The 25,543-nt window shown below is 39.8% G+C and overlaps 1 protein-coding gene across 1 annotated transcript in view; it reads right to left on the reverse strand.

The window, feature by feature from the left end:
- si:zfos-911d5.4 (uncharacterized) overlaps positions 1–25,543 on the reverse strand; it is a 216,874-nt gene that overhangs the window by 66,530 nt on the left and 124,801 nt on the right. The gene's annotated exons all lie outside the window — the stretch shown is intronic.

Genomic DNA, 25,543 nt, shown 5'->3' on the forward strand with positions numbered 1-25,543 from the left:
CGACATGGTCCCTATTTTATTTTAATCTGTTTAAGTGCATTTTCGGCAAGAGGTTAAAAATATTAAGCCCCTCTCACAAATGAGGCTGTTTTTTTGCCTGACTTGAGAGCACAATTTATGACTGATTTAATTTGTTCCTCACAAACATGCCTAATTACATTACCCTGGTGCATTTACTGACTGCCTTCTCTTATTCCATTAACTCCCAAATCAGATTTAAAGACCTTATTGATGCTGGATGTTATTATCAGTGATTATCAAAACAACAGACAACATAGCAAAGTGTTTACTAACTGGTTTAACTGCAATTTCACATAACTACAACAGATGGTAATGCTACAAATTATAAAACAACCATTTCAATACCGGATTATTCAGTATCTGCTGATTTCAACACAGCAATGTGGCTACTGTTTTAAAAAAAATTATGTGCTGGGAGGTCTACTATACTAGTGAAATGAAAATCTGTTATTCTAAATGAAAATATCATAAAGTACATAGATTGTACTTTTCAATCATTTTTATCAGCTTATTTTTATTTATCAAAACTGTATTGCTAATATATTTTAACAGCTTGAATTGCATCTACCAAAGGAACTGCAGATGCTGTAAATCAGGAACAAAAACAAAGTTGCTGGAAAAGCTCAGCCGGTCTGGCTTCATCTGTGAAGGAAAAAAAGAGATTTAACGTTTTTGGTCCGGTGATCTTGTCCGTAACTATTTCCCTGACCCTTTCCATTTTTTCTGAAGAAAGGTCTTGACCTGAAACGTCAACTTTCCTCCTCCTCTGATGCTGCCTGGCCTGCTGTGTTCCTCCAGCTCCACACTGTGTTATCTCTGACTCCAGCATCTGCAGATCTTACTAACTCTGAGGGAGGTAATACAAGGTTATTGTTGGCAATGGAAATTTGCATATAGGTGTATCCTTGTAGGTTTTAGGATGCAGCTTAGAGGCTGCCACTATTTTAAAATTAATTTCCACCTGTAACAATGATAGGGTTTGTCACAAAAATAGATGTTATGATTTGAATATGCAGAAACACTGGGCTGAATTTTCAATTTTGGTGCGGACAAGAAACAGGAGCCAGGACTGTTTCCTACTCTTGAAACTTCGAGGTGGAATGAAGAATCATTTGTAGGAATTTTTACTGGCTACTGCCAAAATTGACATGGAAGTGGAATTTTTGTCTATTTACAGGTGGCAGGTTAAGTTCTCAAAACTGGAGGGCCAATCAGAGGACATCTGACTTACAGGAACTACCAGCTGCTGTAAAGAGTAAGTAACTAAGACATTTCAACAAGAAAGTATCCCTGTAATCAATATTTTGAAAATTTTAAATAGAAAATAGAAAAAGCATTCGGACTGCCTGAATTTAGAGAAGGTGGGAGAGTAAAGATTGACACTACAGTGCAGTTTTCATCTGCACCATCATCCAGGTAGGCAGAGAAGGCTGGTAGATTTGCCTGGAGTATCACCCCAACCTGTTTGCCAATTAATGCCCTTCACTTACTTCACATGCCTACATTGTGAATGAAACTCTCCTGTGAGGAAGCATTCACTCATGGTTTTTGAGACAGGCTGCCATGTTAGTACTAAAAATGTGGCTGAGAAGGGAGTACATGGTGATGAGTAAGAAAAACTGAGGAAGGAATGCTGGGCTCGTGAAGATAATGAAATAGGAGTTGGGTTGGCAGTGTACCCGATTGCCACTGCCTCCGCTGCCATTCTCACAAATTCTGGATATGAAGGTCCGTGGTGTTCCTTCCTGCCCCACCACCCTTAATAATAGAATCACTGCATTGTGAAATGAGGCCAATTGGCCTATCGAGTCCACACTGACCATCCAAAGTGCTTTGGTTTACCTTGGCTAATCCAACAAGCTTGCACATCCCTGAACATTATAGGTAATTTAGCATGGCCAATCCACCTAACCTGTACATCTTTGGACTGTGGGAAGAAACCAGAGCACCTGGAAGAAATCCATGTAGACATGGGGAGAATGTGCAAACTCCACACAGACAGTCACTGAAGCCTGGAATCAAATCCTGATCCCTGGCACTGTGAGGCAGCAGTACTAGCCACTGAGCCACTGTGCTGCCCTTAAGTGACATGTGAACACTGCTCAAAGACTTCTTGCTGCTGCTGTTGGAATTAATACTGCTGCAAGTGGTCATGGGGACAATGTGGTATTCCTGGAAACATAAAATTTGGGCTTCTTGTAAGATTAGGTGGGGCCTCCTTCCCAGGCAATCAATGCCTGATCAGGCAAAGCAGGCTTACTCTTGGAACTAATAACTGCCCTCCCTGTCTCCCATCTCAAAGTGCCCAGCACCCTGTTTCTATGAAAGCCCCACTCCTCTAAACATCATTTACTTTGGCCCTCAGTTCAGGACTTGGAGGTTACTTGTCTGGCAACAGTCACTACTTCTGATTGGCTGGCATCATGACTGGGTGGGACCTCTGCTCCAGGAGATAATTCTCGAGGATTACCCATTTGCATCCTTAGAATTGCCTGATTGGTAGAAAATACAGTGGGCTTTCCTTGCATCTCTGGCTAGCTTGTTCGACTAGCATCTGAGACCTCCACTACTAACAAGTAGATTCTGCATTGACAGTTGTGCTGAATGCCAGGAATGCAAAAAAAAAGACTAATAGCATAAAGATAATGGCGGGCAAGGGGTACTCGAGAAAGGTGGAGAGTTGCGAAGATCATTGGAGCACTGGGGGAACAGGAATGTAAAGGAGGATATTCAAACAAACATGACATTTTAAAAGAATGTTGAAATCATGTAAATAGAAAACAAATTTAGGTCAAAAAGAAAACAGGAGATAATCCTGCAAGGACCTGTTACTAATATTGCAAAACCAAAGTGGCAGTGCTACAATGCGTGAGGCTGGATAAACACAGCAGGCCAAGCAGCATCTTACGAGCACAAAAGCTGATGTTTTGGGCCTAGACCCTTCATCAGAAAGCTTGGCCTGCTGTGTTCATCCAGCCCCACACTTTGTTATCTTGGATTCTCCAGCATCTGCAGTTCCCATTATCTCTGGCAGTGCTACAATGTTAACTATTAAAATGAAAAGAAACATATGTTAGCATTACATTCCACACATTTCATTTATGTATTAGCAAGTTCAATACTGGACGTGTGGATGTATGACTGTTCTTTATTGTCATTTACTTTCTTGCATATAAGCGGAAGACAAATTAAAGGTTATTTTAAAAAATCAGCATAATTGAAAAGAGTTATTGCAACAATAACAGAATGCCCAAAACATCCCTTCAATTGTGGCACTATAATATAACTTCAGTCAAAATCATCCTTAGAAAAATCCATTTGGAAGTGACAAAAATAAAATATTGGGTAGACTATTAGACTTTTACTCAAATGGTTCAAAGTGGATCTTAGTCAGACTATTGCAAATTTCTTTGCTGCTGTTTGAGCCTTTTTTAGAGGCCTTTAGTTTCTCAGTGCAAGCTCTGCATTAAAGCCATGGTAAGAAGTGACAACAGTGATAGATATGTTAATTTTTTCATTCACTCCACTTCAGTCTCTTTATTCTTTCCAATTAAGGCAAATGCTACTGAAACTGTAATTAAGCTTGTGTTCTAGACCTGACTGCCTGCTGCCGTAATGAAACCTCATTGATTTTTCTTTTATTTCTATCTGCTGTGCACAATATTACGTGAACGAAACAGATTTATGATATACTACATAGGACTCAATTGCATCAAGAAACTGAAACAACATACCAACTTTAAATTCAGAATACAAAAAAAACCCTGTAGTTTGTGAACTAGGGCAAAAACAAAAGCCAAATTCATCCTTCCAAATTTATTTATATGTCTTGAACTCTCCATAAGTGATATTCAATTTTCCATTAAAATATTAGACTACTGAAAAAGGGATAAATTAAAATTATATTAAAATATAAATCTGTCATAAGGCAATACTTTAGGTAGACAACACTGTAAGATCAAACATAGTGCGATAAAGGTTAATATTAAGTGATCCATTGGATGTTTGAATGGTTCTACAGAATAACAGAGAAAGTGATTGATATGGATCATATTTTTCACCAAAGTGTGTAGGATGGCATTTTATGGCTCATTCTCATTTAACAAGCAAACGGAATCAATCTGCCATCAGGGAGCATGAGTAACTTTTTAGTGTTACACTTATTTTTGCCATTTTTCAATGTGTTATCTTCAAGATCTGCTGTTTTTGTTATTTACAGATAATCTGGTAAACAATATAATGCTATAGAATATGCTCTGTTGCTTGAATATGAGAATATAATAAATTGGAGCTGAAGTAGGGCATGCAGCTCAGTGATTCTGCTCTGCCATTCAGTAAAATCAAGGATGATTTTATCATGGCCTCAGCTCTACTTTCCTGCTTTTCTTCACAATCCTTGACTCACCCTTAGCTCAAGAATCTGTTCACCTCAAATATTATCAATGGCTCAGCCTCCATAGTTCTTTGGGATTGAGAATTCCAAAGATTCTCAAACTTGAGGAAATAAATTCTTCAAATCTCCAATATGTGTGACTCCTTGCCTTGAAACTATGCCTCCAGTTCTAGATTCCCTAGGAGGAGGAACATGCTCTCAGCATCTGCTCTATCAATCCTGTTCAACTTTTCTACATACCATAACCCCTTCATCCCAATAATCTATCAAGTGAATTTTCTTTGAACTACCCTCAGTGCTAATAGTCCATTCACTGCAGTTGCAGCAAGCTTGCCTACTTTTCTACATCATTAACCTTACAAATTGAAATAACTCCACAGAGGCCAGCATCACCAAGTCACCCTTTAACTCATGAGGAGAGTGTTTGACTCTGATCGAGCTCCCTCAGAGCCAGCTCTCAGAATCATAGTTTATATCTGTCAGCCAGGGCTCCCTGACTGAACCAGCTTACCAGCCTCAATCAGGGAACTCATATTCCATGAGGTCGACCTGGCTGACTTTGTTACAATCACCACATTAGGGAAGGTGATGGCCCAGTGATATTATCACTGGGCTGTTAATCCAGGGACCCAGTTAACATTCTGAGGACCTGCATTCGAATCCTACAATGGCAGATGGTCGAATTTGAATTCATTTAAAAAAAAAATCTGGGATAAAGAATCTAATGATGACCATGAATCCATTGTCTATTGCTGGGAAAAAACCCATCTGGTTCACTAATGTCTTTTACGGAAGGACACTGCCATCCTTACGCGTATATGCGACTCCAGACCCACAGCTTTGTGATTGGCTCTTAACTGCCCAATGGGCAATTAGGAATGGGCAATAAATGCTGCCTAGCCAACAACACCCTCATCCCATGAACAAATAAATTAAAAAAAAACAATAAAGGCTAATATTCCTTTTACCTTCCAAATCACACGTTGGGTCTTTAAGCTAAGCTTTCATGCTTCATGTATGGGGACATCCAGGTCTTTCTGTGCCACAGCATTCTGCAGTCTTTCTCCACTTAAAATAACATTTTGATTTTACATTCTCCCTGTAAGGTGGATAATCTTACATTTTTCCATATCATATTGAATTTACCAAGCTTTTGCCCAGTCGCTCACACTATCTCTACAGCTTTACAGATGCTTTGGCCTAGATTTTACCATGAGATGGGTTAGGAGTTGTGACGTTTTGTTAAATTTTCTGGAATGCATTGGGATGGGACCTGATATATTCCCACCAGTAAAGGACATTGCCAATGCCAGGAATCAATGAGATGACCAACATTATCAAATAGAGGCTTGTAGCCAATGAATGCAATTCATGACCAAATAAACAGTCAAACCCCACCTCACTGACATTTTGTCAGCATTACAACAGGCTGCAAGGAGATATTTTATGGAAGCATAGTGAAGCTGGAAAAGCAACATACATCAAATTAGTGAAATTGCAAAAGTAAGTGCAACATTAGGAAACATTCTCACACTGTACATGGCAGACTGATTCCGTTTGCTTGATAAACGAAACTAAGACATAAAAGTCTCCGCATGAGGAGACTGTCAAATGTATTCAGGTAGCCTTCTAGAAGATTCTAGGGAGGAGGTCAGGGGGCAGGGGAATTCTTTTATGGCTGCTCCATTTCTTATGGAGGCAGTTCCTGTAGCAACAGCCATCCTTGATGTTCTGGTTCTGCTGTTGTCCGCCATATTCCAATCAGCTGAAAATTTTCAGGAAGCTATGGAATGTTGAGTATCATAATTAATGCATCCACTATCTCTGTAGCTAATTCATTTAACAGCCCGGGAAACAGGCTATTAGGCCCAAGATAATTGCTAGCCTTTCATTCCAGTGGTTTCCCTAATACATTTTCTCTGAAGATTATTTAAAACGCTTTCTTTCATTTGCCTCCTGCTTTTCTACAATGATTGGGATGCTCTCAAATTTTCTGCGATTTTCTTGATTCCCATTAATTACCCAGAGCCTAAATGAGACCAATGTTATTTTTGCCATTCTCTTTTTTTCACAGTTATAAAAGATGTTACTGCCTTGATAATTTACTCTCAGAATCTATTTTCTTTTTTTTTCTCAGTCATCCTTTGTAGGCTTTTAAAAAAATCATGATCTTTTGACCTTCGACTCATATCTAGAACATTGAATGCCCTTTCATTCTATTTGATCCCGTCCTTAAATTCTTTTTTTAACACTTGGTTGGCAGTGTTTTGATCTTGGGAGTGCCATGACATGTAGTAACAGGAAAATCTCTACAGGTGTAGCAACGCTGCAATGACTGTGAATATAAAAAATAATGTATACAGAGCATGGAACTAGTGGGAGGTGGAAAATAGGTTTTTGATGAGACATAATTGAGTTAACTGAAAGGTAAAAATTAGAAATTTGGACTTTGACTACCCTCTGCATTGGGATTTCTATTAGATCCTCTGTCTTCTAATCTCTCTGAATGATGACGGTGGATTTCAGGTGATATTTCTGGAGTCACTGGTCAAGAGGTTTGGCTCAGTGACATTGTAATGCCAGCTGATGAAAACAAATTAGCAGTGCTTTGTTGGTATGCTTGCCATTCTACACGGAAGGGCGTAAAGTCGTATTTCCTGCTCTCCAGTAGTCTACTAAACACAGCAGAAAGAAGTTAGAATCTTTTCAGGTGTAAATGCATGTTTTAATGTTGTGACCTGTCTTCTAAATAACTTTTGGCTCTGGAAATCATATATTCTTTGAACTTAATTATTGTTGAAGATTTTAAAAAAAACTATACATTTCACTTTATCTGTCTCTCTTTTAGACTTTTTCATTTTCTCAACCCTATAGTGGTGCAAAGAAGATAGTCACAGCTGCAGCAGCTGACCACCTGTGGGTATTCCCCATTATAATTGTCTTTGGACTTGGTTTATTTTTAAGCAGATCAATCATTAGCCATATGTCCTCCGTTTCCTTTATTGGCAGCAGCCCTTATCCCTGCAGTGTCATTTCTACAGAGCTTCCCACTGGCCCTGCAGTCTTTGTGGGAGCTCACCAGATAGTGAGAGCAAACGCAACCTTGCCTCCCAAAATGCATTCAACAGCACAGTTCCAACTCAAACAAAAATTTAGACAATTCTTCAATCTGTTTGAACAGCCTTGTTGTTGCTCGTTCTGTTAACGCATGCCTGTATGAGTATTGGAGCAGACACCTGATAATAGCAGGGATTGAATTTTTGCCAGTTTGCCAAGCTTTCTGAATTAGGAATAGAAAGTAAAATTGGGCAAATAAAGTCAGGCTGGGCAAACTGGAGGAATGTTGATTGTGCTGTGTGATCTTCCTGACATGGGACACGCCCATGCTGACAGAGGATCTCAGCAGGAAACTGGAAGTGGCCTCCCAACAGCAAGAGAAGGGCCTTTGATGCTTCCCCCAAACACTCTGTTGTATAACGTAACAGTTGTGAAAGGATAAATGTTGAAGTTGCATTAGCTCCAACCAGTCTGACATCAGACACAGTATTTGGATAGGGACAATGAATTTTATGCTAGCTTTTCAGTGAGCAGATATATTCTATGAAGCTTCTGAGACTCCTCAGTAATTATACCTGATTACTAACGTAATTTGTATTTATTGCTTTCATGTAGTAATCCATCTTGTAAACTAAGACAAGTGTCTTGTTTGTTTATACTCATTAGTAATCCATCCTCTACCACTGATAATAGATAGGCCTTGACACAGTGTAGACATAGATGGATTGGTGGCAGTGAATCGCCTCAAACAACCCTTACCCCATGCCAGAGGTGCCAGATACCACAATGTGCCAGTAGCATCAATCTGGGCTAACATCACATGCGCCTGCACAATTCCGCTGGGATGTGACAGCCACAGCCATGACTCAAACCATGCTAAACGGTTGTGGCGTCACAGCCGATATTCCACTGGCTGGAGAGTTGGAGCAAGATAAATTGGAGTTGTGCGTCAAGACCATGTGAAATTCCCAGTGCAGCAGACTCCAAGGGGATTGTCTGGGAAATTATATTTTATGATGGGCAATTCCCCTGCATCTCGAACCTTCCAAGCGTCTGTTAAAGTTGGAGAATTCAGAGGATTCTGACTCACTTAAGCTGCATAGTTATCTCCCTAACCTGTGACACACTGTGGACTCCTGAAAACCACCACCTGATCAGGCACTCTTTCTTCCCACCACTGAATTGGCTCAATTACAAATGACCCTGCTGGACACCCATCACATTTGTCCAGACAGACTCATCCCAGTTAGCCTGACAACACCAAGATCCCCACTATCCCCCAAACTTAACAACTCCCAAACCTGACACCCACACTCCCCAAACTGTTGAGACTGTTGAGATAAATCCTCTATACTGAAGTTTGATGGAAAATATCTGCTCAATTTAATTGTCATCTCTTTATTTTTCATTATTAATTCCCCAGGCTCACTTTCTACAGGACTAACACTCACTTTGTTCACTCTTTACTTTTAAAAAGATCTATAGAAACTCTTACACTGCTTTCATATTTTCCGTTAGCTTTATCTCATATTTCCTCTTCATTAATATTTTTGTTATTTTTGATTTATTAATATTCTTTCCAGTTTTCTAAACTGCTACTCATCTTTCTGTAATTAAGTTCAATGATATCTATATTTTTTTAAGGTAACCATAGATGATGGGTCATCCTCTAGGAAATTATTTTTCTAACTAGAATGTACCTGTTTTGTGTGTTCCAAAATATCCCCTGAATTGTCTGCCATTGCATCTCTATTGACTTATTCTTTAACCTAATTTGCTAGTTCATATTAGCTAGTTGTTTTGATGCTCACATAATTTGCCCTTTTTAAGTTTAAAATACTAATGCTGAGCTCAATTTTCTCCCCCTCAAAATGAACATAAGCTTCGATCATATGGTCTTGGCTGTCCAACAATGCCTTCAGTACACAGTCATTAGTTAACCCTATGTTGCTGCAGTATAGCCTGCTTTATGGTTGACTCCATAACATGCTGTTCTAAGAGACTATCCCCAAAACAATCAATGAACTTCTTAATGAAGCTACGTTTGTGCATTTGATTTTTTCCAGTCAATATGTAGATTAAAGTCCCTATGATTATGGCCATGCCTTTCTGACAAGCCCTATTACCTCCTTTATGGTTCATCCTACCAAGTTTACTATTATTAGGCCTGTACACGATTCCCACAAGTGGTTTTTGTCTTTCTCATTTCTCATCTCTACCCAAACCATTTCAATGTCCTGGATTCCTGAAATTTGGTCATCTGCTCCATTGTGCTAACACGTCTTCACCTTTTCCTATGCTTCCTAAATGTTGAGTACTCTTCAATATTTAGGTCCCAATTTATGTTAGTCCTGAATGTTGTCTCTGTATTGAAAATCAGATCTTACTTTTTCATTTCTGTTCATTTTCAATTAATCTGTTTTGTTTCAAATGCTAGTATTAAAGCAAAATACTGCAGATGCTGAAAATTGGAAATAAAAACAGCACATGGGGGAGAAACTTTGCCAGTCTGGCACTGTCTGTGAAGATGAACCTGAAGATGAGTCATATTGGGCTTGAAATGTTAACTCTGTTTCTCTCTGCACAGATGTTGCCAGACCTGTTGAGTTTCTCCAGTAGTTTCTTCTTTCTGTTTCAAATACTGGCACATTCAGATACAGAGAGCTAAACCTTACATTTGTTTTTGACTACATCTGAATAGCATCAAGCTCTTTGCAATGTTTCTTGCGTGGAGGCCTTTCGACTTTTCTTGCTGTGTCATACCAAACCTTCCTCCTTAACTAGCTATCTGGCCCCCATGGATGATTCCAGTTCCATCTTACTAAGAGCCATTTCCAGGATAATTCATGTCTCATCAATTCACCAGCAAGCCTTGTGCCTATGTCATCTTTAAAAGGCCATTATGCACTTCGATAAGAGCTGTTCATCTGGAGTTGCCCTGAATGGTCCTTGCATTTGCCCTGGACATCGCAGATGGGGAAATCAGTGCTCCTTCATTCCGTGATGGCTGGCACCTCCATACTTTACATGTAACACATCCTTGGATATTGGCATCGAGCACGTAGGAGTCCCACATTAGCATGGCACTTGCTGATCCACTGACTAAAATTTTCTGCATTACAATGTTGCCTATTGGGATGCACTGACGCCTTTCATTGCAATGCTGCTGCCCAGACTCTTTACGTGTAGGCACGGCTATAGATTGGATCAGGGTGTTCCTCAGACTTGCTTGATTGATTTCAATACAATCATTCACTTCATGTCTATCTGGATGCTCGTGGAGTCTCTGCCTTGTCTTGACTTTTAGCACTTTGCCCCCTCAGCCAGAGTTTAAAGGCTCACAGACCTACCATAATGATATGACTTTTAGCACAGATACAAAACCAAGCAACTTTTTGTGTTTGACAGCAGTCATCAGTCATGGGGCAGATATCTCACAGTTCACTGCTACATTAATCTTATGTTTGCACCATGTGCCAACATCTTATGCAGAAAACACACCACACATTGTGCAAGGAAACAACCATGTCTGAAGGTTTTAAGGGCAGTAATCCACGCTGAAGGCCAAGGAGACATCCATCAATCAGCAAATCCTAGCACAGTAGGTCAAGTGCAGCCTCTGAATTCAGTCCTTGGGCTTGGCTCAGATGCCCATTGGGGGTAATGGCGAAATAGAACAATCATGGGTATTGCTTCTTACTTGGTTGTCATGATAGAGATACTTCAGCATCTTTATAGGACTGATCCCAGACTTCACCTTGTAGTGAGAAAGGAATCAAATGTCAGACGCCCCATTACTTGTTCTGGTCTTTTGACTATTATGAGTCGTTTATCCCTGGAATGAGAGAAGCAGACGATGCAGGGAGACGAATGTGGGTGGCAAAGCTGTTAGTGCTGGAGAAGTTGAGGGAAATGGTGGTGACGTGTCCCAAGTTATTCAGGAGGCAGTGCACAAGGCATGCAGGATTAGTAGTGTAGTGTGCAAAGGAATAAGTGAGGGTAAATGCTGTGTGCAGGTGTGAGGACAATAGACCATGCGCCTTGACAGGAGGTGGGTGTAGTAAAGTAAAGTGTGAGGTAGTATACTCACCTCCTGACTTCTACAGCCTGCCATCTACCTACAAGGCACAATTAGGGGCATAATGGAATAACGAGACTGAGATGAGATTGGCCATGATTGTATTGAATGGCAGAACAAGCTTGAGGCACTGAATTGAATATTCTGGCTCCTATTTCTTATGTTCTTAATCTCCATGTGATTGAATGAATGCAGTAATTAAGAAGTTCGGCACTATCTGGGGAATGCAGCTCAGATGATCAGCGCTCCAACCATCATATATAAGCATTTATCCCCTCCACCAAAAATACACAGTGGCAGCAGCATGTACACATTATTGTGGATCTGGAGTTATATGTAGGCCAGAACTGATGAGGATGATAGATTTCCTTCCGTAAATGACATTACTGAACCATACAAATCTTTACAACAATCAATAGACTTAATGGTCACTATTACTAAGTCAGCTTTTAAGTTTAGTTTTATCAAATGAAATTAAATTCGTACAGTTACTATTTGAATCCATGCCCCTAGGGCATTAGCTTTGGAGTACTAGTCCAGTCACATTACTATAATGCCCACATCATGGTGAGTTGTATTGCAGTAATTAACCAAGGTTTCATCAACACTGCCTTCTAACCTGTGAACACTATCACCCAAGAGGTCAAGGTTGACAAATTTATAGGCACATCACTATCAACTGGTTCCCCTCCTAGATACTCACCATCCTGATTTGGGGCTGATTAATCATGCAAAGTTCATGCCGCTTGTTAATTTAAATGTAGTGTATGACCTGGCATTAAATTGGCTACTACCTCAATGTCTCAATAGGGAGTTCAATTTTTAGTGAGACTGCCATTGAATGAAGCTAGTCTACAATGCTTAAAGCCTTCTGTACCTCTTAATGCATAATAGCTGCACCAAGTTCTAAAACTGATTATCGAAGACATTCTGGGCAGGAAGGGTGCAAGGCAGAGTGTGTGTTCTAAGCTGTTCTAATCCTGCACTTCAGTACAGAGATAGAACATAGAACAATACAGCGCAGAACAGGCCCTTCGGCCCTCAATGTTGCGCTGACCTGTGAACTAATCTAAGCCCCTCCCCCTACACTATCCCATCATTATCCATATGCTTATCCAAGGACTGTTTAAATGCCCCTAATGTGGCTGAGTTAACTACATTGCCAGTCAGGGCGTTCCACGCCCTTATCACTCTCTGAGTAAAGAACCTGCCTCTGACATCTGTCTTAAATCTATCACCCCCGAATTTGTAGCTATGTCCCCTTGTACAGGCTGAAGTCATCATCCTCGGAAAAAGACTCTCACTGTCCACCCTATCTAATCCTCTGATCATTTTGTATGTCTCTATTAAATCCCCTCTTAGCCTCCTTCTCTCCAATGAGAACAGACGCAAGTCCCTCAGCCTTTCTTCATAGGGCCTGCGCTCCAGACCAGGCAACATCCTGGTAAATCTCCTCTGCACCTTTTCCAATGCTTCCACATCCCTCCTGTAATGGGATGAAGAGAACTGCATGCAATATTCCAAATGAGGCCGCACTAGCGTTTTGTACAGATGAACAGGCTTCAGGTTGGAAAGATCCCGTCGTGAAAAATTTCACTGTGGTCACCTTGACAGCTACTGCCTGTGCTGTCTTGCCTTGCAAACTGCAGGTCTATCTGCTATTGGTGACAGATTTCATTTTCATTATAAAACAGAGACAAAATACACATTTTTCATGGGTTGATTAAAGCAAGAAAATGCTCCCTGAAAAAAAAGGATTGCTGCTGGGAGTTCTTCTGCTTTTCTATCCTGAGAAGCATGTCCTCCTCTGCATTACTTTTGCATAAATGCAGTAGGCCATTCATCAATGAGATGGCACAGTACCCATGTCTAAAAGTAAGCAGCCTGACACAGACAGTGTGTATTCCATACAGGGCATCATTCCCTATTGGCTTCACCAATTTTATACAGCAGTCGAAAATCCATTTCCACAAACTCATCAGGAGAAATCAATCAGCAACTAGCCTGCAAGTAGTTGATCACTTCAAATAGCGCTGGTATGACGATCCTTCCTGATGCTGAATGAATACTGAGCTGTGTCTGTTTAAGAGAAGGCATTATGAGTAGCGTGATAGGGGCCCTCTTGTAGAGCAGTGGTAGTGTCCCTAGCCTTGAGTTGAAAGACCTCTGAACAGGTTGATTAGGAATAATGGGAACTGCAGATGCTGGAGAATCCAAGATAATAAAGTGTGAAGCTGGATGAACACAGCAGGCCAAGCAGCATCTCAAGAGCACAAAAGCTGACGTTTTGGGCCTAGACCCTTCATCAGAGAAGGCCCAAAACGTCAGCTTTTGTGGTCCTGAGATGCTGCTTGGCCTGCTGTGTTCATCCAGCTTCACACTTTATTAGGTTGATTAGGAAAATAGGTTAAAAAAATGGTGTGGTTAGGGAGGAAATGCACGCAGGCACTTGGTAAAAAAATTAATAATGTGTTATATACTAAAATTATATGCTGATTGGCACCAGGACCTGTCTGTCCTGTATATTTCTGGCACATGCACCTAAGACCACACTAATGAGCTCACCAAAATTGTGCGTGGCAAAGACCACAATGCAAGTGAGCAGCAGCTTAGGTGAACACCACCTTAAAACCAAATAGGCATCATTTGCAGAAACTATGGTAAGGAAACAAATTTTACTGTCAGAATGTCTGACTATTGGTGCCAAATCCCAAATAGGAGAATACATTTACAAATTCAGCTATTCTGAATGCAATTACGAATGCTGCATGTAAAAAGTGTATTCCCACTTGTTCATTGTCTGCTAAAGCAAAGCGTGATGAATTTACAAGTATCGTGCAGTTATTTGGTCAAGGAAAGGAAGTGTTACTATTGCAGCATCCAGGCTACCTAACAAGGACATTAACATAACCTTAAACTGAAGGTGGTGGGAAGATGAGGTGCATATGTAAGAAAGGTCAAAAGCTGGTGTCAGTTACCAAATAGAACTTATTTTGAGAATTCAGTGACTAATGTGTGCAAAAATTGTACTCCAATGACTTGTTCATTACTTACCCCAACCAAATCCTGATGAATTAAAGGATTTATGTTATCTGATTAGCTGACTGAGGAAAGGAATTATTGCTATTGGAACATCCAGGCTGCATTCAGTGATGATGAATAACTTCATGAGACGAACAGAAGTCTAAGGCAAGGAGATGTGTCAAATATAATGCTTCCTTAACAATAGCCATTTCAATCCAAGAACAAATGCAAGTGTCATTGGGCCATTCATGGTGAATTCTTTTTATATTGGCAGAATATATATTTCATATACATTTTAAATTTATATTTTAGCACTAGTGTTAAATTATTCAAATATATGGAGTAATCCAATATCTAATGTGTAAAACTATCAAATTTTAACCAAATTGCTATCTAACCTACTCACAATAAATGTTCCAGCTAATGGTTTTGCAACAAAAGTTGCGTGAAGTCTGTTATGAAGGCAAAGCATTTTCCAAACACCAACTTTAATAAAAAAGCTGCTCTACTTTTGCCCATTAACGCCTTCCTCTTTCTGATAGGTAATTTAAACAAGTACAGTGTGTCCTTATTGAAAATGTTTTATCTTGCTAGCTCCTGCAAATGGCTTTAACCTTTTCATTGAACAAAAGCACTGAATTGTAGAACAAAACCCACAAAACATTGGCCCTGTCATCTCTGTTGGAAAAGCAGCTACGTGCAGTCTACAAATAGTCTTTTTCCTTTGCCTGGTAATTAGATGAATTAAAAGGACAAAATAGTTAATGTAACTGTTGTCCAGGACCTCACTCTTTTCATTTTGTATATTTCAGAAAGGAGTGTATACCTCTTTCTTTAGCGATGAAGTGAAGAATGTTGGCAGTAAGTAAAATTAACAAGCTTAATCTGTGAGGAATCTGCTGTGAATCATAGATGAAATGAATCTCCAGCAATGAGAGGGTAATAATTTGTGGTCTCCCCTTTTTACACAGTTACTAGAACATACAATAAATTAACTCTATTTTAGTTTGCAGGCTTCATTAATCACCACAAAGAGATATGTGGTCAAGTTACACAAGAAGGAACTGAACTGGTGCATTTCAGATATGCAATTATAAACCATTAGGCTGATTCTAATTAGACTGGGATGTTGATATTTCAACTGCTGTTTTATTATAGTGTTTTGCTCCTCCTATCTCAGCAAAAAGGGCTGGGAAGGCAGCAACACAAACAGCAAGAAAATTAACTATGGGTTTTATGTTAGTTGAGTATGCACAGTTCCATGATGCTGTACTCAAAAAAACCTTAACTCAAATTGATCAGCTTGAGGTGCCACATTTAATTGTTAGCTAACAGACTGACATGTCATCTTACCTCTCTTGTTGCTCCCCACAATGCTGACTATCCTGGCACATTAGTCCACCGCACTGATTTGAAATTACAGACTGGAGGCAGACTGTCTACCACCACTGCCTACATTAACAGCTAGTGATTCTCCCAAAACAGCATTGCTAGCTTTACTGACTCATCAGTGTCCTTGTTTCCCGAGTGAAAGGCAAATAAAAGGTCAAGCAGAAATTGTACAAGCCTTTAATTTTTGTATAAGAATATTTGCTTCACATGATTGGCTAAAGTAACGTTCCATTTAAAAATTAAGAAGTGCTCCATACATCAAATATGACAATATTCTATCATGACAAGGAGATTATTGCAAACAATTGAATTCATTAAAGCTAATTAAAGCATGATTCATCTGACCACATTACATGTTCTATTTAGAAGTACAAACAGCTGTCTTAACAGAATTAAGCAGCAGGTTAACCCCCTTAAGGGCTCCAGTGCATTTCTGAATACAGTAGTAAGCTTCAGCCATATCTGTGAATTGATTTGAGAAATATAGGTTTGGTCAATTTCAGTCAATGCTACTATCTTGCCAAGTTATTACTTGTTGGCATTGGAATCAATAATAAAGCAATCAATTTTACTGCTATGAACTTCAAATGAAGCTATTGTGTATATTTTACAATTTCTGGTGCTCAGAAGCTTTTATCCAGAGCACGTACTAAGAATTTGCACATTGAACTTGGTATATTTTGTCCAGAATTAGATGCAGAATTTGATAAAGTCAAGAATTCCTAATCTGCAACATATTGGATGAAAACATCAAGAGTTCCTCAATCATAAATGAAAGCCAAAAGTGTCAAAGTGTCTGTATGTAGATTTAGAATGTATTTTCCTCATTTTGTTGTTACCACCATTTACATCATGACCATCTGCCAATTTTACATCGATTAAGTGTTTAGGTCTCTGGTCTTAATGTTGGTGCTTCTACGACTCATTTTTCAGCAGAAACAGGGTAGAAATAAGGCCAAAATGACAAAGCTTCGCTGTCAACGTTCCTCAAACTACTCATTTTAAGCAGTCCTCTATTCAGGCAGCCAATGCTTTTGTTGGAAACAGGAAGGTTTGAAGTGCAATATTAAGTGCAAATTGGGATTCTATGGTGTAATTAGCCAATTTTCATGCAAGCACGGCTAAGCACATTGCTCACTAACTGATGGAGCTACCCATTAAATCTGTCTCAAACCTGCTGCAGTGCTTCAGCAAAGTTCAGCACAAGCTGGAACAACTGCGATTCTTTCCCTGCTTGGGAATGGAAAGAGCCTTCTGGACTCAATATCGAGTTCAACAATTTTAGGGCTTGAAGCATATTCTCCCATGTTCATATCCCAAACCCCACACATCAGGCCTTGTTATCACATGGTTTGCTATTTCACACAACACATGGTCAGTCACTAATTGTACCCATTAACGGCCATTTATTTTCCTAGGCTGACTTTTATCTGCTCCTTTGTCTGTCCAACCGTTCTCTTCCTTTGGGCTCTATCTTCACCTATCGTTTACTTCTTATCTCCCTCACCCATGCTATTTTCTGCACAAAAACAACAATTTCCTAGTTACCATCAGTTCTGAGGAAGGGCTACTGGCCCAAAACATTAAATCTGATTTCTCTCTATAGATGCTGCCAGATCTGCTGACCTTTTCCAACAATTTCTGTTTTCGTAAAGTAGGATGGTATTTGTGGCAAAATATACCTGAAAGCTAAGGCACTCAGTTACTAATTTACCAAAAATGAGAGCGAGAATTTACTTTCACTCACAAACAGTCTACGGAATGATACTCACCATCTCTCTTCAGTCTAAGACTACATTTCTTGAAGTACATTCTCTTTTTATCTTTTGATAACTAAATTCTTATTCAATATATGTTCTACTCTAGATTCAGTGACTTTAATTTAGTTAAAGGTTTTTCATGTGGAACAGTGTCCTGAAGGCGAAAATACAAGTTTCGCCAACTATTTATGGATAACATCCTTATGTAAGTAAGCTAAACTATTGATGACACAAATTTTATTTTCCCCAAGAATACTGCCAGCTCTTGATACTCATGAAATTGGCTCTTATTTGAAATATATCAGAAAGTTAATCTCATGTAAAATATTTGAAGGAGTAAGTTTTGTTCTCAACTTATTACAATGACCCAAGCTTCGCTGAAAAAAAAATACATCTGCATAACATATGCCGTTAAAAATGTGACACCCATGATATTTTTGTAAGTATAGCTTTTGTACATTAAAAATGCTCATTAATTTGCCAGAGAAAATTAAGCGTATTAATTATTAGGGTTTTTGAGCAACAATAAAACTTAAGCTTGCAAAAAGGAAAGAAAGATAAAGTGACTCATTCTATCCATTTTCTTATATGCCTTAGAAATCAGGACAATAAATTAAAGTCTCTGGAATATGAATGCTAAGACATATGCTTAAAAACTCTATATATAGACCACAGGAAAATGAAGATGTGCTTGAAATTGCAAGAAAAGAGGTAGTGAGAAAACGTCAGTGTTTTAGTCATTTAATCAGCACTGAGAAATGACAGGAACTTCTTCTAAAGGCCAAAGCAGAAAGTAACAAAAGGAGAGGTTGACCTAAGCTTAATTGGATAATGGACATCACAGAGAAGTCACAGTTGAATAATACCGAATGTGTGAGGAATGCAAAAGACCAACAAGCATGACATATACGACTTCCGGTAGGAACAGCAACAGAGCAATTATTACAGACTGTACTCATTTAACAATGTGAAAATGATCTAATTACTAACAATTCTTTTGTGCCCAGACAGCGAACGATTTGAAGTGCAACAATTTACAACTTCAGATGGTAAACTGATTTAGAATTGAATACTATCAAATTCTAAACTTTCACTTTTTTTTTCTTTTCCTTCCTGTATCTTTTCTTCTTGAATCAAATCTTTCATCCCATCTCTTTTATACTTAATACTGAATTTGCCCACTTTGATTCATTCTTCTTCTCATGTCATTCTTATTTCTCAGTTCTTTAACTTCATTTATACATAAGATATACATTTCAAAGGTTCAAATATCATAGGGGCCTCATTGTGCCAAGCTCAACTCACGATTCCAAAAACTGTATAGGCACGAAAAAATATGAATATAACTAACAGCCATGTCCATGATGCCCATGCCAGCAAAGCCTGGCCCACAATATTTATTACTGGGCTGTTTAAGGAGCAAAATCCTTCAGGTTCAGTTTAGAAGTGGTCTTCTTGTTAGTTAGTTATAGACAGCATTGACCAGTAGTTATCGACAGCATTGACCAGTATTGCTGTAATATTCACATGCCAGTGGATAATGCACTTTTATTTATTGAACATTATTGGGAATATAATTGAAATGGGTTACCTGGACACTCGTTTCAGTTTTACATTGATTTAAATTCCAGTGACTTGTTAAAATTTTGAAAAAGTTGAAGAAAAGGCAGTCTTCTGCTTGAAATTCCATGGAATCCTTGAAAAAATTGCAGAGAGAACTGTGTACCTGGCCTGAACTTCAAAGGATCATTGCAGATATTTTTTATTGAACCCATTCAGAGATGTTGATACACATCCCTGTAGGAGATGGAACTTGAACCCCCAGGCCTCCGGGTTCAGAGGTAGGGACACTAAAACTGTATGGCAAGAGCCCTTCCAAGGATTATTATATTGAGTTCAAGGGCTTATTTACTTAGCTGGGCAATTTAAGTCCATTATAAATGCATTGCTGAGTTTCAAACCTCACTAATCAATTTAGCTCAGTCGCGATTTTGATGCTGTATGATAGCAGTCAGCGTGATTTGTCTGATAGACAGTTTTACGAACAGGTAATAGCAGTAATTGTTTTGAAGAGCTTTTTAATGGAAGTTTGTTTATTTTTACAAATTAAAGTGCATATTACAAAAAGATCTTTTTTGAGAGGTGTTTATATACAAGTGTTATGAGTTTTATGAGTTTCTAAGGAATATAGATTTCTACAAATATACTTTGAAAGGATGATTCTTTTTCAGTATTTCACAGTCTTTATAGTGTTATTTTGTGTCTCATGTGCTCTACCCGAAGTGGATATTGAATAAATGGGAACGAAAAATATTTCAGGAGACTTGAATGGAGCATGGAGATGTCATGGGAGCATGTAGGAGTCATGGGAAGCATGGAGGATGTAGGGAGGCATGGTTGGGTATGGAGGATTAAAAGGGTGAGGGTTATGGCATCAATCAACCATAAAAAGAATGGCTGACATTTGACTTGTCAACATTTGCATCTGTCCAGATCTGTTCCCACCTTGTGATTGCTTTAGGAAGTGCCAGCCCAGTCTCCAACCTTTCACAACACTGGAAGATGAACATTCTAGATGGATGAGTTGACATTCAGAATTGAGAATGTGATGTTGGAAAATGATGCAAAGTGTGTTTCCCAACTTGAAAATGGAAATCCGGCCCTATATGCCCCTCACAGCAATGTTCTTAGTACCGCACTGAAGTATCAACCTCTATTATGTGCATGAGTCTTTGCATAGTAGTCTGAACATCCAATCATTTGACATAAGAAGTGAGCATGTTATCACTGACACAAGGAATTGGTCATTGACTTCAGGAAGCAGAGTGGAGGGCATGGATCTGTTTGCATCAGAGTTGCTGAGGTGGAGATGGTTATGACAGTCAATTCCTGGAAATGATGATCACCAACAATCTGTCCTGGTCTATCCACATTGATGCTATGGTCAAAAAACACAACTATGCCTCTACTTCCCTAGGAGGCTACAGAAATTCACCTGTACACAAAGACTCTTACCAATTTTTATAGATGTGCCATAGAAAATATGTTATCTGGATGCATCACAGCATGGAATGGCAGCTTTGTTCTTCCCAAGACCACAAGAAGCTACACAGTCATGAATACAGCTCAGTCCATCACACAAACCAGCCTTCCATCCACTGACTCCATCTATACTTCCTGCTGCCTCAGTAAAGCAACCAACATAATCAAAGACTCCTCCCACCCCAGCTATACTCTCTTACAGTCTCTTCTGTCAGGCAAAGGTATAAAGGCTTGAATACACATATGAACAGATTCAAGAACAGTTTCTTCCCTGCTGTTAGCAGAATTTTGAACGGACTTCTGAAATGTTAATGTTGAACTCTCTGCACCTTCTCCGTGACTGTAACACTGTAATCTGCATGTTGTTCTGCTACCTGATGCACTTTGTACTGTATGATTGCCTCTACAGCACACAAACTAACACCTTTCACTGTATTTCAGTACATGTGACAGCAATAAATCATATTATTATATTTGAACTTTATTCTTGCTCTACCTCCAGGCTGATAAAATCACAGACCACCGCCCCCACCCCCATCCCACCTCATGCACCAATCTCAGGCACAGACAATCTCGCTGTCTTGCTTAGTCTCCTTCCTCAACCTGTTGCTGGATGGCCTGCTAAAGCTACACATGTCACTGCTCGAGACTTGCTGTCCTAGCAAGTACTCAATGACCATTTATTAAGCAAATTATGCAAAGATGGCTAGAATGTTTGGACCTACATTAGTGGCAGCATTCTCTTCATGCATCACTTATCTGAAAACACGGTAAAGCTTGAGATGAAATCGAGCATTTGCTTGAGAAGGCCTCTTGACCTCTTACCTACACTGCTACCTGCCATCGGATCCAGACTCTCTGCCAGATTTGTACTTTGGATTCTAAGTCGGTCAAGACCTGGGGATCATTTGAAACTTCAGTTCTTTAAAAAAAAACTGTTCATGGGATGTGGGCCAGTATTTTATAGAATGATAGAATCCCTACAATGTGAAAACAGGCCATTTGGTCCATTGAGTCCACACCAACTCTCCAAAGAGCATCCCGCCCAGATCCACCCCATGCCTATAATTTGCATTTCCAATGGCTTCTCCACCTAGCCTGCAAAGTTTTGGACTGTGGGAATCCATTTATTGTCCATCCTGAATTGCCATGGAGAAGATGGTGGCGAGCTGCGTTCTTAAGTCGCTGGAGTATTTGCAGTGTAGGGACACTGGTAGTGTTGTTAGAGATGCAGTTCCAGGATGGAACAGCAATATAGCGCCAAGTTATGATTGTGGCTTGGAAGGGAACTTGCAGGTGCTGGTGACCTCAGCACTTCTGTCCTTGTCCTTCTAGGGTTCTAGGTGGTACAGGGTGCAGGATTGGATGGCGCTGTCAGAAATCTTTGCAGTACTTCTTGAGGATAGTAAATATGGTTGCCACTCTGCGTTAGTGGTGAAGGGAGTGAATTTTGGTGTGAATGAGGTGCCAGTTAAGTGGATTGCTTTGCCCTGGATATTATCAAGTTTCTCGAGTGTTGATAGAATTGCAGTGGAGAGTATGCCATCAGGCTTTTGACTTGTGCCATGTAGTTGGTAGACAGGTACCAGGGAGACAGGAAGTGAGGCACTTGCCTCACAATTCTTAACCTTTGGCCTGCCCTTGTAGCCACAGTCACATTTGAGTTGGCATGAGCATGACATCAGTGTTGGCTCGTCCAACCAGGCAGAATTGGGTTCATTGTTGGTCAGTCTTCTGGTTAATGGCAACAGCATTTGCATTAATTTTGCCTGACCTACAGCAGATCTGGAACAGGAACTGAGTGAGTTCAGCAGCCCAGTAGTTGTCCATTGTTGTAAGCTTGGTGGATGCTTGAAAGTAGCTGAGTAGGTTGTTATCTCTTGGCATTGATCAGATTGTTACCAAATTTCTGGAAAATAGTTCACATCAAAGCCAGCTGTTCAAGCTTCATGCAGGGGTATTTCTGCATCATCCTCTCCTTTGGCTTGAGACTCCGACTAGCATAAGCAATGATCGCTCTTCTATTTCTTTTAAGCCGATACAGCACCACTCACTGGCAAAGAAAACTGGTGCTGATTTCCAGTAAAACAGTGAGTTGGTAATCTGAGTGGCCAAGGATAGGTCATGTAATGGATTTCTGCTCAAAGGTGCAAAAGAAAGTCTTCACACACAGTGATCCAACACTCAGCGATGCTCTGTGAAGTACCATGCATCATACCTGTTTGCATGATTAATTTATTCAGCTAATGGTTTGGGCCTGTTCAGCGTTCTTAACAGAGAGACCTAGGGGTTCAGAAACACTGTTTTTAAAAGTTGCATTGCAGGTAGACAGGGTGGTTAAGAAGGCATTTAGCATGCTTGCCTTCATTGTTCAGATTACTGAGTGTAGGAGTTGGGATGACATGTTGAGGTTATACAGGATTGTGCTGAAGCCACATTTGGAGTACTGTGTACAGTTCTGGTCGTCCTACTATAGGAAGTACAATGTTAAATTGGAGACGGTTCAGAAAATATTTACAAGGATGCTTCCAGGACTGGAGGGTTTGAGCTCCAAGCAGAGGCTGAATTGGGTGGGATCTTTTTCACTGGAGTGTAGGAGATTGAGGGGTGACCATATAGCGGTTAATATAATCATGAGAACCTATATAAAATTAAAAGCAAAAGTCTTTTCCCTAAAGTGGGGGATTTCACAACTAGCAAGCATATTTTTAAGGCTACAGGAGAAAATTAAAATGGATCTGAGGGGCAATGTTTTCACATCGATGGGTTTGGCTCATATGTGGAATAAACTGCAGAGGAAATGGCAGATGTGGGTACAATTACAACATCTAAAAGACATCTGGATAGGTGCATGAATAAGGAAGTTTAGATGAATATGGGCCAAATGGAGGCATGTGGGGCTAGTTTAGTTTGTGAAAATTAGTTGGCGTAAACTAGTTGGACCGAAAGGTCTATTTCTATGTTTTATGACTCCATATGTCCTTTCCCACTAATTTCTTCAGCATTCTTCGATTTCCTCAGAAAGTCATAGAGTGGGAAGCCAACTGTGCATAGTATTGTACAAACCTTCTATTTTAATTGGGTACACTGAGGAAACATACAGTTCTCTACTTCTGCACCACTCAGATTTTCTCATTGCCAGGAGTAATGACCTTCCTTGGTAACCAAGTGCCTGAGGTATTGCACTTCTGACAAAAAAAGTTGATACTTCTTTGGTTTGGCTGTCAAATTAAATTTTGACAAGCAATCTAAGATGATATCTAGAATTTCCACATTCATGGAGCCAAATATGAGGACATCATCCAGGTACTAAGGAGGGACTGGATATCAAGGTCAGCAAAAGCTGTATCTATCATAAGCATGAAGGTTGCATGATGTACAAGCTGATACAACTTAAGTCATGGAAATGCCTGCAAATTGACACAGATCCTCAGTTTCCCATTTTTTTTTGTCATCATGATGACCATGGAGTTGACTTTCACATACGACACCTAGTCCCAAACACTTCCACAGGTGGTTCCACACTTCCTCCTGGAGATGCGCTGGGATATGGCTGTAAGGAATTTTCCCTAGATGGTCATTTTTAGTAACAATGCAGTGACATACCAGGTCACATACTCAAAGTCATCATCCTGATTGAATGTTGTTCCTTTTTTAATGAGAATGCAAACTAGTTGACTCCTCTGGCTATCACCCAACTCACCAACTTACATTTTTGAAATGAAATTAGAGATGCTTCCCCAATTGATCCATTTTCCATGATAGTGGCAAGTTTAAGGACACTTTATGGGCATTCTTGTTTGGAGATAAACATCTTTGTTGTTGGAATTGGCAACATGCATGAGTACACTTTTCTCCTTAGTTGTGAGGGGCGACTTCCAAAGTTACACCATCGAGCTTTGCTACGTGATATGTGACATTTAGTAAGGCTCAATGTCAACTAGTTGGAGATGGCTCATATGAGACTTCAAGAACAGTGATGGTGCAAGTGGCTAAAAGAAGCCCTATTCCCTACTACTCAAATAGTTCTAAGATGTACAAGCTGATACAACTTAAGTCATGGAGCAAAGTCAAACAACTCCTGACCCCATTTGCTGACCTTGTAATGAGCGATTCATATTGGTCACCATAAATGCATTCCATGGACACCTACGTGTCTCTTCACACATTAGATACTAACACCGTGTGTATTCTCAACGTTCTTTCTTCCAACAGAGTATCAGGCCACAAACTACCAGAAATCCCAGGTTATGAAAAGTCACTGAGACAGATAAGGGAAGCATGATGCAGCCATGATAGGGGGTGTCCAACGCAGGTATGCAGAGGCTCAGATAAAGGAAGGCGTTGATAAGCTCATACCTCTTAGTCATATACTCTGAGAAAAAATGGTAACAGGTCACATCTTCTCTTCTACGTCAATAAGGGATGATGTTTCTATGTTGCCATATTTTACCTTCACTGCAGCACAAATTCTTATTACTTCATATGAGGCAGAGCCTGTCTAGTAGGACCCACCCCCACCAACCCCAGCTGTCAGTGGGAGGCTCAACTAGTTTAAAGACTGGTGATAAGGTAAAGGGAGTTGGTCTGGATGTGGTCTCTGCACCTTAAGCAAGTGATGGCTATGAAGGCAGCTTTTGAAGGCAGTCTCCAAAGAAATGTCTAACTCTGTCACCATTCCAACGTTTCTTTGGAACATCCCTTGGGTGTGATTGACCACGAGACTTACTCTGGAGATAGAATAGCTAGGTCTGGATACACACTTGTTGTGCATCA

The sequence above is a fragment of the Stegostoma tigrinum genome, chromosome 20, assembly GCF_030684315.1.
Source record: "Stegostoma tigrinum isolate sSteTig4 chromosome 20, sSteTig4.hap1, whole genome shotgun sequence".
NCBI classification, from domain to species: domain Eukaryota; kingdom Metazoa; phylum Chordata; class Chondrichthyes; order Orectolobiformes; family Stegostomatidae; genus Stegostoma; species Stegostoma tigrinum.